Raw genomic sequence first — 5,706 nt, 5'->3', positions numbered from 1 at the left:
CAGAGATGCTCCTTTTCAGAGGTCATGTCCGATTCAGGAAAAGATGGAGGGGGTGGGAGGGGAAATCAGTAGAACTCCTACACATTATTTCAACAGTTACGTTTTTCTGAAATGGAAGGAGATGTCTGTTGTTTTTACAAGAACTTCTGCTCCAAAGTTCAAGACCATGGGGTCACTGGCACAAGGTGTATGTTTTAATTTTATTGGAGGAACTAAAACCGGTTATCAGCAAGAAGAACAATAAAGAATAGATGCTGACAGTACAGTTTTGTTCAGGACATCATGAGACGTTGCAAAAGCATGTTTACTGCACAGTATGTGCCAGCATGAGTGTTGTAAATGAGAGAGGTAAAAAGAGATTCTGATGAAGGTATAAATGAAAAGGGTGGCATGTTGTTAGAGCAATGAAATAGACTACAGAAGCCTTCAGACAGAGGCACAAGGATATTCTGGCCAAGGCAGTAGGAGAGAGCCGATTTGTTAACACCTACAGTGTAACTACCTGTTCCAATACCAGAACAGGAACTTTATGATGGAGAGTTTTCAGGGATACTGAGAGAATGCAAGGCATACTCCACTGACCTGGTATGTAAAATATCAGTGCATAAGATAAGAACCTCCTTAATTATAGCTGGGTAGAAGAATCAAGGACAGAGCCCACAATACTGACAGGGGGGTTTTGGGAAGCAAGGCTATTTAGACCTAGATGACAGTATCAGTGGTATCATGTAGGGCTGCAGTGGCCTATGATTTTGGCATAGATGTGGCAAAACTGGGACCAGGGGTCAAAAACCAGTTAGGGACATACTGTTTATCAGAAAGGTATCCAGATAAAGAAAAGGATGTGTAATGGCAGCAACGGGCCCAACTTCAGAAAAAAAATGGAGTATAAGGTATAGGATCATAGAATAATTCAGGTCAGAAGAGACTTCAGGTTGTTCAACCTCCTCCTCAAAGCAGGGTTAGCTGTGAGGTCAGACTAGATATCTCCGGGTTTTATCCAGTCTGGTCTGGAAAACCTCCGAGGATGAAGACTGCGTGACTCCTCTGCTTCCCCCGCTCCGATGAATGCTTAGCTTTCCTCGCCACGAAAAAGTTTCTTCCTATATCAGATCGGAACCTCTCGGGTTGCACTTTACACCCATTGCTCCTTGTCCTCTTAAGGTCTGACGGCCGCGCCCGCGCCCCTCCCCTCCCTCCCGGACGGACGGACGGACGGACCGCGTCCGTGGGTAACGCGGCTGACGATGCCTGGGTGTAGCCAAGCACAGGTGCCCCATTAGCACTTAACGGCCCCTTTTTCTCTAAGGGGCCGCAGTATTAGTCCACTTTAGGGTCGGTTAAAAACATCGTGCCACCTGCAGCTACTGCGAGCTGAGGTCAGCCACCGACCACGGAGCTCCTGCCGAGCCCTATTTATCGGGACTACGGAGGAGGTGAGCTGGAGGTACGGGAAGGGCTGGGGGGGGGGGGGGGGGGGGGGGGGGGGGCGGACCGCGAGAAACGGAGCCGAAGCACCGACTAATTCGGGATCAGCTCACGGCTGGACTGGGCGGCTCCGGGGGGAACTATGCGCGTCCGTATGTAACACCGGCAAGAATAAAACGCCTTTCTGTCCCGAGGCGTGCCAGGAGCCGTACGCGCCCGACCCAGGCTGCTGCTTGGCCCCGTCTGCGCTGGATGGCGGGAGCGGTAGTCTTCGGTAACCGGGCTTCTGATCGGAAGGCACGATGGGAGTCTATCGGTACCGGGTTGGGGTAGGCTTTAGGGGTACGAAACGGAGTCGGGGTCCTGCAGGTCGGGAACCGCGGGTGCGCGGCGTCGCGCTTCGCCGCACTGGCTCCCGCCAGCGAACGGTGTCCCGGGACTGCAGCTCGGGCGCGCCCGGTGGAGCCCCCGCGCTCCACGCTGCCGCCCGCCGGTAACGGCGATGCGATACTGCCGCTGCGCCCGTGTCGCCCGTGTCCCCCGTGTCCCCCGTGTCCCCCGTCCCCCCCCCCCTCCCGGGAAGGAACCGCCGCCGCCTCCCGCAGCGCCGGTGCCGGCCCTGGGCACGCGCCGGGCGCTCGCCGCTGCTGCCGCCACCTAGTGGGCGAAGCGCGGTCCTGCAGCCCGGCGTTCGCGCGCCGGCTCTGGCCCCTCCGGCGCAGGCGCGGTGCGCGGGAGAGAGAGGGGCGCGGCGGCGGCGGCGGCGGCGGCGGGGGGTGAGGCGAGCGAGCCCCTCGGGCGGGTGTGGGGGTGTCTCCCGTGGGCGGGTGGGGGACACGGGGAGCTGCACCCCCTCCGCTGCGGCAGGCGAGCCTCGCCAGCGCAGCCCCCGGGGAGTTCCCTGAGAGCGGGAAAGGGGGAAAGGAGGCGGGCGTCCCCGACTCGCCGGAGATCCCCTTGAGCCGCGCTCGCCCCGGGCCGCTGCCCTCAGCTCCAGCCCCGCCCCTGGAGCCTGTCCCGTAGCCCCAGGCCCCCCCCAGGCCCTGTCGTGAGGGCAGCGAGCTGGCCCGCAACTGCACCTCCAGCAGCCCCTGCGGATGGAGGGGCCGTGGCCCGGGGTGGGCTCCCAGCTGACAATCTCCGTTTCTTCTTTCCCCCTTGCGGAGGCTGCGCTGAGGATGCGGTTGTCCGTGCCCCCCCCGGGGATGCTGCTGACTGCCCCCGCCTCAGGCTCGCGTGGGGCTCTCTCTGGCCTCGTGCACCTTGCGGCGTGGGAGCAAAAAGGAACAGGCGGATCGTTTACTGGCTATGGGCAGGAGTTGCCCTTGTTATAGGTCGATTAAGGCAAATCACATCCAGATATGGGTTAATGAATCTTTATTAAGGTAAGAGAGCAAAGGCAGCGCTGGGGTGGCCGAGGAGTCGCAGCTCCATCCAGGCTCACCAAATTGTTTGAGTTTCAAACCCCCTTTTATCCACACAGCTGCCGGTTTCAACACCTTCACCTTCGGTGCGCCTCCTGGCTTCTTCTACAATCTTATCTTCTTTCTTCAGTCCTGTGGTCACATACACCTCGTCCTTCAAGTCTGGGCCAATTTGCAGCTCCTTTGTCTTTCTGGCTCAGTGGTTTCAGTTCCTCTCTTATCTCAAGGACAAGGGATACCAGAGATGGCCCATTCTGTTCTTTCTCATTCCATTGCAAAGGAGTTACCACCCTTTGATACGGATCATCTGGTGAGCATCCCAAGGAGGGGGGGCTATTGGGTTGGTGTTTCCTCAGATCAATTCCCCCCTTTTTTTTTCCCAGTAGTAAAGTCTTTTACTTTTCTTAAAATTTGGATCATTGTACTAATAATAGCTTTAGCCTAAGAAGTAATTGTTTAATTACTTTTAGCAAAAGCAAAATTCTTCTGTTATTTATCACACCCTGGCTGAAGCTGGAGAGGCCGGAGAAAGATAACGAAGAATAAATCGATGGCCAGCCAGCCAGCAGCTGCCTCCCACTGCAGGAAGAGAGAACCAGCCTCTCCGGGTGAGGAAGGATCCCGCTTCGCAGTCTGCAGCTCAGACCACCAACGTGCGCCGCAGGGTCTGTGTGTCTCACTGAAAGCGCGGTACGGCCACGTAGTGCACGAGCGAGCCGGGCTGTGTGCGTAGGAGGCCTCGTCTCGTAAGAGCTGAGACACCCACTGATGCTCTTAGGTGGAGGACAGCCAAGTGACTGGAGCTAGAGAAGAGGAAGGGAGGAGAGAAGGAGAAAAAAAGTGTCTGAACCGGCAAATTCTCCTGGCAGCGCCGAGAGCGAGAACTGTGGTGAGTCCCTGGCCTGCGGGACCCTGTTGCCCCTCTTGTGTGTCCTGGGCTCTCCCCTGGCCTCCTCTCTTTCCCCCGCTGCTGTGATTTTGTTTTCCCTTTACCTCTCCTCACTATTCTTCTGTCCTTCTGCCTCTCCTTTCTCAGCTCCCCATCCCTCACTTTTCATTCCTCCCTCTCTGCCCTGTTGCCCCTTGGGTCATGTGCCCCCACTTTTTCCATCTGCCTCTTTCTTGCTTCCCATCCCTGTTTTTTAATTCCACCCTCTCCACCCTGTAGCCTGTCACTTTTGTCCTTTCTCAATCTCGCTGTCTCTGGCTCCTTGACAACCCTGTTTTAGAATTCCCCCTCTCTTCTTTGTGTACACACTGATATTTTCTCCTCTTCAGCTCTTTTTCTGGTTCCCTCTCTCCGTTTCTTAATTCTTCCCTCTCTACCCTGTAGCATGTGGTTATGTTGTTTGTTTTGTACTGTTCCTGCTCCTTGCCCCTTCCCTCCGTTGTTTGGTGTCCTGGCTCCACGCCTCTGTTCTCTTTTTGTCTCTCTCTTTTATTCTGCCCATCCCAGCTTTTTTCTGCGTTTCCATCCTGCTCCCTGTTCTTCTTTGTTGTTTTGCCCTGCTCCTTCACCCTTTTTCTGCTGCTTCTCTTCCTGCTGCTTCTTTCTCCTTATACACGTCAGGCTCCCAGTCCCTGTCCTCTCGCCATCCCGGTCCCTGCCTCGTGCTTTCTCACTACACCCCCACTGTCCAGCTGGCTTCTACTTTTCTCCTTTTTTCTAGTGTCCTGCACCCTGCTGCTCATTTTGTCAGTCTCTACCTCAGCCCAGCAGCCCATTGCTCCGGGGACGCTGAGCATGGCTGCGGGAACAACTGCTGCGGCGTCCCAGGGGCAGGGGGAGCGTCGGGGGCTGCAGGCCCCAGAGCAGCCTCGCTGCTGGGACTTGGTACGTCCGTGACTGAATAAATGCTTGCCGCTTCCTGGCTCCGTTTTGTCCTTCCTTTGCACAAGGTGAGGGGCTGCGAGGGAACCCCGCGGGGGGGCAGGAGGTGATGCACTGTGGGGGTCAGGCACTGGCCCCCCGTTCCTGCCCGGCTCCAGCTGCGGGCCGGGGCTGGAGAAGGCCCCGGTGCGGGAAGGGAGGCGGGTGGCAGCAGCCCCCTCGGTGAAGGGGTGGAGGCGGTGGGGCTGCTGTGGAGGGCGCGGGTGGCCGCGGAGGGGCCCGTGTGAGCCGAGGCGGGCGGGGAGCGGAGCGGTGGCTGCGCGTTCCGGAGCAGGGGCGACGGTGGGTGGGAACACGCGAGCGACCGGAGCGGAGCGGCGGCTCCCGGGGAGAGGCCTGAGGAGAGCGGCGGTGCCGGGGGGGGTCGAGCGCCGCTCTGGGTCGCAGCCAGGGTCGCTGGGGGGCCGGCTGGCCGGAGCTGCGCTGTGGAGGGCGGGGGGCTGCGCATGGCAGAGGCTTGAGGAGGAACCGAGGGAGTTTGCGTATTTGACCTCGATAATGTGCTTCTAAACTAGGAAATGCCAATATAGGAGAAACAGGGAGTTTGCGTACTTGACCTCAATAATGTGCTTCTAATCTAGGAAATGTTGATATAGGAGAAACAGAGGGAGTTTGCGTATTCGACCTCGATAATGTGTTTCTAAACTAGAAAACGTCGATATATTCACATATCATTTGATCTAAGTTACTTATCTCGCTAATGAGATGTTCTATCCAAGCTACATATTTCACTAATGACCAGATACAGTCATTATACAACGTTTGGTCATGAGGTTCGTCTAGAGGGTGACTTTGGCTCGAGGCCTCATTCAGGCCTCAGTACTTTGACAGCAGAGCTGAAAAAGGGCTGCGGGGCACGAGGATGGCCTCGGGAGGCACGCTGGCATCGGGAGAAGAGCAAAAGACAAGAGATGGCTCTGGGAGGGGACACTTAACTCGAGAAGGCCGGATGATAGCAGTGAT

General features: G+C 57.0%; 1 long non-coding RNA gene across 3 annotated transcripts; it reads left to right on the top strand.

The window, feature by feature from the left end:
- Positions 1-2,226: 2,226 nt before the first annotated feature.
- On the top strand, positions 2,227-4,726 carry LOC116960121. 3 transcript variants are annotated; one of them, XR_006166757.1, is made up of 4 exons: positions 2,227-2,813; positions 3,323-3,542; positions 3,631-3,741; positions 4,523-4,726. It is a non-coding gene; the product is annotated as an uncharacterized LOC116960121 (long non-coding RNA). The 3 variants fall into 3 exon arrangements; XR_004406208.2 differs by lacking the exon at positions 2,227-2,813 and adding an exon at positions 3,124-3,162; XR_006166758.1 differs by lacking the exon at positions 2,227-2,813 and adding an exon at positions 3,127-3,162 and having other exon boundaries at positions 3,366-3,542.
- The last annotated feature ends 980 nt before the right edge of the window (positions 4,727-5,706 follow it).

The sequence above is a fragment of the Tyto alba genome, unplaced genomic scaffold (assembly GCF_018691265.1).
Source record: "Tyto alba isolate M040663 unplaced genomic scaffold, T.alba_DEE_v4.0 Super-Scaffold_44, whole genome shotgun sequence".
Taxonomy (NCBI): domain Eukaryota; kingdom Metazoa; phylum Chordata; class Aves; order Strigiformes; family Tytonidae; genus Tyto; species Tyto alba.
Note: the sequence above shows the minus strand (reverse complement) of the source record. Positions and strands in the feature narration are given on the sequence as shown.